This window comes from Oncorhynchus mykiss, chromosome 6 (assembly GCF_057628025.1).
Source record: "Oncorhynchus mykiss isolate SJ-2025 chromosome 6, ASM5762802v1, whole genome shotgun sequence".
NCBI classification, from domain to species: Eukaryota; Metazoa; Chordata; class Actinopteri; order Salmoniformes; family Salmonidae; genus Oncorhynchus; species Oncorhynchus mykiss.
Window position 1 is genome coordinate 49,084,761 of NC_143027.1, and position 12,747 is coordinate 49,097,507.

Sequence of the window (12,747 nt, forward strand, 5' to 3'; positions counted from 1 at the left end):
TAATGACTCATACTCATACTAATGACTCATACTTATCATGGTGTACAACTATTGAAACCTTTTTTTGCCCTTTGCATATAGATTTATTCATTTATTCATTATGATCAGTTTTCAGATTTCTCTAAACAGCCACTACTTCAGCTAACATTAGCTACCACTAGCTAAAAATCAAGGGGAGAAATCAACTCCATATTTTGTTTGATGTTACTTAATGTGCTTGACCAGTTAAAAAACAATGCACACATCACATCACATACCACTGTCATTGATTGTGTGGTGGCTAAAGTTACACTGCAAATCTCTCCCCAAAATTACACTTACAGTGTTAAATCAACACCGAAAGTGTTGAGTCTGTGGACCAATTTAGAAACTGCAGCAGTGTTAAATGAACACACCAGTGTAAAGTCTTATTCAAATGTTTCCCAGAGTGTCTTGCCTTTCGAGTAAATTATAGTTATCACCCATGACTGTATATGTTAATGACAGAAACATGGTTGTTGCATTCATCCATTTTCGGTCCAATGGACTTCACCAAGTGAGAACCTAAGCGAATATGTTATCATAAAATACAAAAATATTTAACACAATATCATAGGTATTTCATAAGCAACCTGTAAGTTACTGTAAAAAAAAAAAAAAAAGTACATCAGGCCTTCAAGTCACATTATGCTGGCTTGCAAGATGATGGGTAATTCCTATTGGAATTTTTTATTACCCGCAACTCATTTTTTATCAATGTACTGAATGACTGCATTGAATGACTGCATTGAGAAGGATAAATTATGAACTGGAACTACAATTTCAGCAATGGGTGCAATAAGTCCAAGTAACATATTGGTTCCAAGATGAAAACGTGTTTTGTTCGTGTCTCGTGTACTTTTGTATTTTTCGTATTTTTTGTATATATATATATATATTTCAACTTTATTTTCAATCTCTTATTGATTTTTAATTAGATTATACCTTCCGGTAACCTGCCTCACCCAATGTGTTACGGTATCGCTATTATTTAAATTTTGAATTTTTTAGAATACATTCAAGAACCTCCAGAAGCTAACCAGCTAATTAGCTACAAGCTATTTAGTCATTGTTAGCCACTGCTAGCGGATTTTACCTTCTGCACAGATACCAGCCCTGTTCTTAGCCTGGATAATACTCGCCAGTCTACCAGTATCGGACTGGCTCTCCACAACAACGCCGGATTCCTGCCGTAATCCCTGGACCACTACTTCTGATCTTCACAGCTAGCTTGCAGCTAGCTAGCTCACAGCCTGCAGCTAGCTAGCTCACAGCTAGCTTGCACTCACCGTGGCATCCAGTACCGAAGCTATCCCTGAGGCCCACCTCCCGGCCTACTCAGCTGTTCACCCGAACCCCACTCATACACGGCTAGAGCCCAATATTCCACCGGATCCTTGCTGTAAACTCTGGACCTTGGCACCGGTTCATCGCTGCTACCGATTGGCTATAGTGGCTAACGCCACTACCACGAAGCTAGCACCAGTTAGCCGTGAGCCAGGCGCATCTCCCGGCTAGCAAACTAAATTCTACAATACCTATTTTGCCATCTGGCTTGGATTGTCTGTCGACACGTCCCCCCGCCGCACCACCACGACTGGTCTGCCGGCGAATGACTCCATCCGCTGTGCCTTCAACCGGCCTCCGTCGGAGGGCTACTAACTTTAAACGCAGTGTAGCCCGCGTACAAGCGTAATGGCGGCTTCCCTGTTCCATCTACTGCTGCCTTCTGGACACTATGATCACTTGGCTACATAGCTGATGCCTGCTGGACTGTCCATTAATCACGGTACTCCATTCTGTTTTTTTTTTTAAATCTGTCGGCCCCAGCCGTGAACTCAGGCTCTGTGTGTAGTTAATCCGACCCTCTCTGCCTAGTCATCGCCATTTTACCTGCTGTTGTTGTGTTAGCTGATTAGCTGTTGTTGTCTCACCTGTTGTTGTAGCAAGCTCTCCCAATCAAGACCTGCGATTACTTTATGCCTCGCTGTATGTCTCTCTCAAATGTCAATATGCCTTGTATACTGTTGTTCAGGTTAGTTGTTTTAGTTTCATTGTTGTTCAGTTTTAGTTTACAATGGAGCCGCTAGTTCCATTCTTCATACCTCTGATACCTCCTTTGTACCACCTCCCACACATGTGGTGACCTCACCCATTACAACCAGCATGTCCAGAGATACAACCTCTCTTATCATCACCCAGTGCCTGGGCTTACCTCCGCTGTACCCGCACCCCACCATACCCATCTGCGCATTATGCCCTAAATATATTCTAACATGCCCAGAAATCTGCTCCTTTTATTCTTTGTCCCCAACGCTCTAGGCGACCAGTTTTGATAGCCTTTAGCCGCACCCTCATACTACTCCTCCTTTGTTCCGCGGGTGATGTGGAGGTAAACCCAGGCCCTGCATGTCCCCAGGCACCCTCATTTGTTGACTTCTGTGATCGAAAAGGCCTTTTTTTCATGCATGTCAACATCAGAAGCCTCCTCCCTAAGTTTGTTTTACTCACTGCTTTAGCACACTCTGCTAACCCTGATGTCATTGCCGTGTCTGAATCCTGGCTTAGGAAAAATTCTGAGATTTCCATAACCAACTATAACATTTTCCGTCAAGATAGAACTGCCAAAGGGGGCGGAGTTGCAGTCTAATGCAAAGATAGCCTGCAAAGTAATGTCATAATTTCCAGGTCCATACCCAAACAGTTCGAACTACTAATTTTAAAAATTACTCTCTCCAGAAATAAGTCTCTCACTGTTGCCGCCTGCTACCGACCCCCCCTCAGCTCCCAGCTGTGCCCTGGACACCATTTGTGAATTGATCGCCCCCCATCTAGCTTCAGAGTTTGTTCTGTTAGGTGACCTAAACTGGGATATGCTTAACACCCCAGCAGTCCTACAATCTAAGCTAGATGCCCTCAATCTCACACAAATCATCAAGGAACCCACCAGCTACAACCCTAAATCTGTAAACAAGAGCACCCTCATAGACGTTATCCTGACCAACTGGCCCTCCAAATACATCTTCGCTGTCTTCAATCAGGATCTCAGCGATCAGTGCCTCATTGCTTGTATCCGCTACGGGTCCACAGTCAAACGACCACCCCTCATCACTGTCAAACTCTCCCTAAAACACTTCTGCGAGCAGGCCTTTCTAATCGACCTGGCCCGGGTATCCTGGAAGGATATTGACCTCATCCCGTCAGTTGAGGATGCCTGGTCATTCTTTAAAAGTAACTTCCTCACCATCTTAGATAAGCATGCTCCGTTCAAAAAATGCAGAACTAAGAACAGATATAGCCCCTGGTTCACTCCAGACCTGACTGCCCTCGACCAGCACAAAAACATCCCGTGGCGGACTGCAATAGCATCGAATAGTCCCCGCGATATGCAACTGTTCAGGGAAGTCAGGAGCCAATACACGCAGTCAGCTTTTTCAAGCAAAATTTGCATCCTGTAGCTCTAACTCCAAAAGGTTCTAGGACACTGTAAAGTACATGGAGAACAAGAGCACCTCCTCCCAGCTGCCCACTGCACTGAGGCTAGGTAACACGGTCACCACTGATAAATCCATGATAATCGAAAACTTCAACAAGCATTTCTCAATGGCTGGCCATGCCTTCCTCCTGGCTACTCCAACCTCGGCCAACAGATCCGCCACCCCCCCGCAGCTACTCGCCCAAGCCTCCCAGCTTCTCCTTTACCCAAATCCAGATAGCAGATGTTCTGAAAGAGCTGCAAAACCTGGACCCGTACAAATCAGCTGGTCTTGACAATCTGGACCCTCTATTTCTGAAACTATCATCCCCCTCTTCAAAGGGGGAGACACCCTGGACCCAAACTGTTACAGACCTATATCCACCCTGCCCTGCCTATCTAAGGTCTTCGAAAGCCTAGTCAACAAACAGATCACTGACCATCTCGAATCCCACTGCACCTTCTCCGCTGTGCAATCTGGTTTCCGAGCCAGTCACGGGTGCACCTCAGCCACGCTCAAGGTACTAAACGATATCATAACCGTCATCGATAAAAGACAGTATTGTGCAGCCGTCTTCATCGACCTGGCCAAGGCTTTCGACTCTGTCAATCACCATATTCTTATCGGCAGACAAAGTAGCCTCGGTTTTTCTAATGACTGCCTTGCCTGGTTCACCAACTACTTTGCAGACAGAGTTCAGTGTGTCAAATCGGAGGGCATGTTGTCCGGTCCTCTGGCAGTCTCTGTGGGGATGCCACAGGGTTCAATTCTCGGGCCAACTCTTTTCTCTGTATATATATATCAATGATGTTGCTCTTGCTGCTTGGTGCGATTCCCTGATCCACCTCTACGCAGACGACACCATTCTGTATACTTCTGGCCCTTCCTTGGACACTGTGCTATCTAACCTCCAAACGAGTGTCAATGCCATACAACACTCCTTCCGTGGCCTCCAACTGCTCTTAAATGCTAGTAAAACCAAATGCATGCTTTTGAACCGTTCACTGCCTGCACCCGCACGCCCGACTAGCATCACCACCCTGGATGGTTCCGACCTAGAATATGTGGACATCTATAAGTACCTAGGTGTCTGGCTAGACTGTAAACTCTCCTTTCAGACTCATATCAAACATCTCCAATCTAAAATCAAATCTAGAGTCGGCTTTCTATTCCGCAACAAAGCCTCCTTCACTCACGCCGCCAAACTTACCCTAGTAAAACTGACTATCCTACCGATCCTCGACTTCGGCGATGTCATCTACAAAATAGCTTCCAATACTCTACTCAGCAAACTGGATGCAGTTTATCACAGTGCCATCCGTTTTGTTACTAATGCACCTTATACCACTCACCACTGCGACCTGTATGCTCTAGTCGGCTGGTCCTCGCTACATATTAGTCGCCAGACCCACTGGCTCCAGGTCATCTACAAGTCCATGCTAGGTAAAGCTCCGCCTTATCGCTGTTCACTGGTCACTATGGCAACACCCACCCGTAGCACGGGCTCCAGCAGGTGTATCTCACTGATCATCCCTAAAGCCAACACCTCATTTGGCCGCCTTTCCTTCCAGTTCTCTGCTGCCTGTGACTGGAACGAATTGCAAAAATCGCTGAAGTTGGAGACTTTTCTCTCCCTCACCAGCTTTAAACATCTGCTATCTGAGCAGTTAACCGATCGCTGCAGCTGTACATAGTCCATCGGTAAATAGCCCACCCAATTTACCTACCTCATCCCCATACTGTTTTTATTTATTTACTTTTCTGCTCTTTTGCACACCAGTATCTCTACCTGCACATGACCATCTGATTATTTATCACTCCAGTGTTAATCTGCTAAATTGTAATTATTCGCCTACCTCCTCATGCCTTTTGCACACAATGTAAATAGACTATTTTTTTCCCTTTTTTCTACTGTGTTATTTACTTGTTTATTGTTTACTCCATGTGTAACTCTGTGTTGTTGTCTGTTCATACTGCTATGCTTTATCTTGGCCAGGTCGCATTTGTAAATGAGAACTTGTTCTCAACTTGCCTACCTGGTTAAATAAAGGTGAAATAAAAAAATTAAATACAACTTTAGAAAATCAATCATATTGATACATGCACAAACATAGATATTGAAACAAACAATTCAAAAAAATCTACCTGCAATAGAGCATGCTGGGAAATATGATAATGATGGGTGTGGTTTTGGTTCAACGTAATGTGCATGAGTTTCAGGCACCCTGTATTAGGGTAAAACTAGGCCCTCAAAATAAGACCTTATGAAATACATATAGCATAATGTTTTTAATTATAAAATATTCGCTTAGGATCTCACTTGGTGAAGTCCATAGGACTGAAAATGGATGAATTCAACAACCATGTCTCTGTCACTAACAAATACAGTCATGGGTGGTAACTACAATTTACTCTAAAGGCAAGGCACTCTGGTAAATATTTGAATAAGGCTTTACACTAGTGTGTTAAGTGTGTTAATGTACTCCATTCCTGCAGTCAAATGACCAAATCCCCCCTAGTGGCCTCATGGGTGGAATTGTATTCACATTTTTCATAATTTCATAATAAATAAACATAAAAAATAAAATACAAATAAAACATTTGGTGTTTCTATGTCAAACGGTGTTGTTATATTTCAGTCTTCTGTGATTTATATAAAGTGTAATATTGGGATGTATACTCAAAATGGAATATCTGACGTGGTACAGATATCTTCTTCTTTTTAAGACCATAACCATGTGTGTGAGGTGTATACTTTTGTTTCAAAGTATATTTGTTTAAGGCTACCAAGAAACACTCTTGCGTGACCCTGATTTATCCCACTGCAGTAAAAAGTTAACACTGTTCCGATATCAATATGGGTCGACAGGTTCAAAATTTCAGTGTGGATTTAAAACTCTCACGGTAAAACAAATGGACACGAGAGAATTTGCTGTTTAGCTGAAGTTTGTCGTTGCTGTTGTCAAGACTGTCCTGTGAGGATTCGAATGGGTCAGATCAGTAAATTACAGGAGAAGAGGACTGACTCTCTTTTCCCCTCCAGTATGAACAAAAGGAATGTCTTTGTTAATAGGCTTTGCCCACCGAAACTCTAACACGTTCAAAAAGTAAATATTGGAACAATGTTCTAACATAAGAATGTGGGGAATGGTCAGAGAGGATCTTTTTAAAATTAATGTCATATTGGTTTTTATTTTTGATGTCATTAAAAAGGTTATAAAGGATATACTGTATTTGGAAAGTATATCCGCTTTTTCTGTCAAGTTTCCATCCAATACGTTGTGCATATAATATGAAATATGTTAAGATATGAATGGGATTTTAAAAGCCATAAAATAATCTATCTCCTATAAACTGTTCATAATAAATAGCCACCCCCCGAGTGAGGTCAGAGAGCATAAAATGATTGGTGTTGAAATTAACATTAGACCAGAAAAGCGCGGGGCGGTCACTACACGTTGGAAATGGTTGGATCTTTGAACCTCAACACAAGGTGAAGAAAATAAACTCACCTTCCAGACTAGACCAGAACATCACCAGGCTGCGGGTGTAATATAGTTCAAACTCTGACTATTAACACGAAGAGGAGAGTGGAGAAAACTCCCCTCTCGGACAATCATTGGTATGGCTTATTAGGTGTCCCAAGTCAAACATCTTCAAAAGCAATCTAAAATTTGATCAAACCATTTTACTACTCTTCTCAAATCACCATATTCTCAGACTCTCATCACCAATGGGAACCGTCGACACGGCTGGTTAACCACTTCCAAGGAGCATCTTCCAGAGTAAACAACAGTAAGAAGACGGGAAAGGGGGGACCCCTTTTGGACAATCAGAGCCTTACAAGCGTGCCGTTGAAAGCCCAAACCCAGCACTCTTCCTAAGGAGGGCTGGTTCCGACAGAGATAAACGGCGAACGGCATTCACACGTAAATACATTCATGATTTCTTACTCCAAATGGGCGCCGTTTTGTGTGCAACGTATGTGATTACTGTGAGAATAGATTTAAAACTGTATCAACGATAAGTGTTTATTTCCCCCTCTCTCTCTCTTCCCCGCCTCTTCCTTTTCTATGTAACAAAACAAATATGTTGTGTCAGTCCACTAGGGATCTTTTTTCAAGTATGAACTGTGTGTGTTATCCTGTTATTATTTAGTTAGCTAGTAAATAAATAATTAAACCAATTTGTATAGTACTGAATCATGAGTAAGGACGGGTTTTTTGCAGATGCAGGAGGTTATGGCTGTTCAGAATGTTCAATGGATGTGATGGGTAAATACATTTAGAATTTAATTCAGGAGATGGTAACTCTTTAAACAACCACTGTTGGGGTTCCCAAAATTCCTAATGCGTTAATTGTTACATGATTAATTTAATCGGGTAACAATTAAACACAGTTAGTTGATTCGATAAATAACTGTCATCAGATTAATGAAAGTAAAGTCACGACATATTGGTGCCCCTGTAAGGAATCTAAAACAGAATTAGGCCTTACTGTTGAATTCAGTCTTTATGAATTGTGTAGCAAATGAAATTATACACCATTAGAGCTGTAGACAGCATTATTGTTGAGAGTGAGTTCGTGTGATTCCTTTTTACCAAGGAACTAGAAAAATTGCCTCCGGTGTTGCTTACTGACTAAGGATCAGTGTAGAGGATGAAGTATTACATTTCTACCGCTAGCACATATGGGCCAGCCAATTATGATTTATTTTTTTTATACATTTGTCCGAAGCAAATTATTATCTCTCTGTCTTTCGCGCTCCAGATGCGTGGGTATACACAGCGAATATTTCTTTATGTTATCGCTTGTTCCGGTAACATTGCTAGCAAGAAACGCTGATTGGGTTGAATGTGAGACGCCGTTAGTAAACCCAATACGAAGGAATCCCATGTGATTTCAGCTTTCAGGGCAAAATCTTGCGCCTTGGGCGACGGAGGTCCCGCCTCTACTGGAATCCCTTGTGGGAGGGGCAAGTGACACCTTGTGGTGAAGATTCGGCAGTAATGTTTTTGTGAAAAACATTCCAATGTGAGGACCAATGTCTTCTCACATTCTTCTCACAACTGGTTACACTTCAATAATATCCAACCAATCTCAACTGATTGGATATCATTGTCTCATTCAATTTAACAAGGAAGTTACATTGCCAAACAAACCTTTTGATCATTCAGATAAGGACCAAATAAATTTGTTCCAACCAATGAGACATTTTAAACTTGTCAATTTTAACCTAGCGACACTTTGTTGAATTAAAGTTGAATTCCCAGATAGCCTTTACAGAATTATAGCATTATATTACTTGCTTTTGCAAATACATTGCCTCCCACATTAACTCCCACATAACTGATCCTGTATTGATGATTCATTAACGTCCATAAATAGATAAAAATTGTTTTTGCAGCTTCCAAGACTCAAAACCGAAACTTTAAAAAAAATCAAGGGTGAAAAGGTGATAAATTACGATCAAGCCATAGACCGATTGCCCACTAGAAGCTCTGCTAAGAGATGTACAAAGCACAAAACATTTTAGAAAGTGGAAAAAGATGAGTCACCATGAATAGTCGTGGATTTGCCAGACAACAGGTCCGCCAAAATTAACACCCTTTGCGAGGATATAAACAATCAACTTACTCCTTCTCTCAATCGAGACCCTATTCAGGGCCCGCCCAATCAAGAAACAAGCCTACAGGCTTTCAAGCGGATATTACAATATCTCGTCACATTCAATCAACAAACCTGATTGACTATTATTTTTATGATTTCGAGCCAGCAGTCTCTGTGAGTGAGCAACTTCCCTTCTCTTAGGAGTCATGTGATACTGTAGCTCAGATGAACTTCTCTTGTCCTCCAGACACTTCCGCATGCACCGCGGCTGTCTCAGGAAACAAAGTACCCAACATTGCTTCTGATGATACATTTTCGCTTTGAGAGGGACTGAAACCCCTTTCTATGAAACTAACTGCGTCAGTCCCGCAACGGACCCGATGACTCCCACTGGTGAAACACTGTGCGATATCGCAGAAAGATATCCTTGTCTCAGTTCACAGGTACTGGAAAGGTTATCACACGCGGGCGCTGTGGTGACTGGCAAGCCACGACAGCCACTGAGCATTTTGAGGCACAAACACCTAGAGATTTGGTTGAAAGGTAACAGCCAATCTACTAACAAAGCGGCTGCTGACAACTCGTTCAAAGGGTCTGACCTTTTTGTTTGTGCCTCGGACACCAACACCAACCTCTGGCGGGGGGGTCCCAAGACACAAAGGGGGGAAATACTAGCCCAGACCCATGGTGAGCCTCGTCGAGGCCTGTGGGGGGTCGAGATTACGGGCAACACTGTACAAGGCATCAGGAAACAAATACAGTTGTAAGCTTCCCCACGAGAACAGAGAGGAGCGGACAAGCCACTCAACGGGGATAACCTTAGAATACATCTGCGATATCACTGAGGTGTCCCACATGGGTCGTAAAGACTTTCCACCTCCAAAAACAAATGGTAACAATGATCATTCCTTGCCATGCTTAGTCTCACCTACAATGCAACTAGTAAAATGCTCTTGTCATGTGTTCCGGTAGGATAACATTTCAGAATAAATCGGGAGCATAACTAATCCCCTTGAGTACCAGTACCAATGTCAGCAACAGTCAGTCCAGCCACAATAAGAAGGTTAGAGATCTAACAAGTCAATTTGCCCTTGATAACAGCGACAGAGGAGGTAGTAGTCACTCAGATTGCAGGGAATCTCCAAAACACTCTTCTGATGGTTAACACACATGCCACTAATAAATAGAACCCTCCATTCAGAGGGAAAGTTATTAGAAGTCATGAACCATGATCACACCGCATTCGACTGGTTCAGTGTTTATGGAATCCTTCCGTTGCGAGGTTAGCTTCTCCGTGGATAACATAGCTCTGAAATTGACTTCTTCCTACCTATCACCATGACAATGGTGTAAGGCACATTGACTTGTTGTCACGTTCTGACCTTTATTTCCTTTGTTTTGTCATTATTTAGTATGGTCAGGGCGTGAGTTGGGGTGGGCAGTCTATGTTGGTTTTTCTATGATTTTGGGATTTCTATGTTTCGGCCTAGTATGGTTCTCAATCAGAGGCAGGTGTCATTAGTTGTCTCTGATTGAGAATCATACTTAGGTAGCCTGGGTTTCACTGTTTGTTGGTGGGTGTTTGTTTCCGTGTCTGTGTTGTTCACCACACGGTACTGTTTTGGGTTTTGTTCGTTCCACGTTTATTGTTTTTGTATTCAGTTGTGTTCATGTTTAGTATTTCTTATAAAAAAAAAACATGGACATTTCCACGCCGCATATTGGTCCTCCGATCCTTCTCGCCTCTCCTCTTCAGACAAAGAGGAGGAAATCCTTTACACTTGTAGTAAAACCACTACAGGTCCCCTTGGCATATTGCTTGAGGTCAGCACCAATTCTTCCTGACACACGGTCATTGACCTGGAAATTATCTGATGACGTCAGACTCATTCTAAACAGGTTGCAGCCCACCAGGATACTTGGTTTTTCTTTCCCTTGGCATGTGCAACGCACATGTACAATGGAACATTTAATGACAATTTATACTAGGATCACTTAAGGGTCCGAGCAAAATACCAGCCTTAGTAAAGTTGAAAATAGACCCTGAAGCCCTTTGACTCTACAGCTACATTAATCACTAGTTTCTCCCCAGAGGTCCATACGTCATCCCTGTAGACTGTCCGAAGCTAGTGCCTTACAGCTGTAGACTTATCATGTAGTTATCAACTTAGGATAGTGCCCTAAACAACACACCACTAAGTAGGATCGCCCTAGATATGACATTAGACAAAATGCCATGATGGAGTCATTTAGCCAAGACGTATATAGAATATAGAATATTAATGTGTGGTAATTATATTTTGTATATCTTTTGTTTGCAAACGTTTTACTTCATAATTATCAGCTAGATGTTTGAATCATAATAATTTAGCTAGCCAGCTAGTTAAACAGACAAAAATTACATAAAACTAATGTTATGCAAGTTATATGTACATTTTTCGTGGGTATCTACCTAGAGTATTCTTCATGGCAGGCTAGCTAGCCAATTATACCTATTGACTTACTATGGACTTACTATGAACCGTCTTCCCGCTAGGACAAAGGCAATAGAGACAACTAGATATACACAAAGCAAATGTTTTACTTCATACTTATCATCATATGTGAATAATAATAATGTCGCTGTCCAGATAGTCTTACAGGCAAAATTACCTAAAATGAATAGTATGCAAGGTAGATAACAATTATTTGTGGGTAGCTAGCAAACAATTATTTATTGGGTATCTGGCTAGCTTAGCTAGCTAGTTAGCCTTATTGACTTATTATGGGCTTGTGATCTACAGTCCCTAGGCAGGTAAAAATTCCAAAATGAACATAGCATGTATATATTAACGTATCAAGATAAAATATTGTAATCAGACAACATAATACATGTGAATAGGCAACATTTCTTTCAGAAGTGTATTTTTTTCTACTTTTAGCTCAGATAATTTCAAGAAATGTTGTGTCATTTTTCATGTGGTTGCGTCATATTTCTTTGCTTACTTTCTGTTGAAGCTTGCATCGATGCATGCTTAAAAATATGTACAAACGGAGTACGCATTCGAGAAGTGTCCTCTGACAGGGCAACTAGAGGGCTGTGCCTCCTGCCCTGGGGTCACATCAGGCCTCCAAACCTGCAGTCTGGAGCCTCCTCTCTCTCTGTAGACCACAGCACTCCCCCTACTCCCTGACACAAACCTGCTGGTGGTCCTGTCTTTTCTTTAAGGTCTTCATTGATATACCTAAAAGTCTTGGTAAGGTCTGTGTCCCAAATAGCAACCTATTCCTGTCATAGTTCACTACTTTTGACTAGAGCCATATGGGCACTGCTCAAAAGTAGTGCGCTATAGGGGATAGTGTGTCATTTAGGATGTATCCCCAAAATAATGGTTATCTTAGCTCCTCTGTTTGATGGATAATAATGCAGGGCTGGACCAAGCTTACAAAAGGCCAGACAACGCTTAGATGTCCTTCAACTTTTGGCCAAAATTTGTGTGGGTGATTGTGGGTTGCATTATGCAGTACCATCCACAAACACACCTATTAAAGCACTTCACTGATTGTTCTCTTATTCATCCCTGTATGACAATCCCAATAACTCTATCATCCAGCCAGTTGATTAACATCTAAATATCACCGCTGTTGTTTTGGCTACCAATCC

The 12,747-nt window shown here is 42.1% G+C and overlaps 1 long non-coding RNA gene across 1 annotated transcript in view; it reads right to left on the minus strand.

Moving 5' to 3' along the window:
• The window catches only part of LOC149982894 (uncharacterized), a 136,497-nt gene that overhangs the window by 31,300 nt on the left and 92,450 nt on the right, over nucleotides 1–12,747 (minus strand). The gene's annotated exons all lie outside the window — the stretch shown is intronic.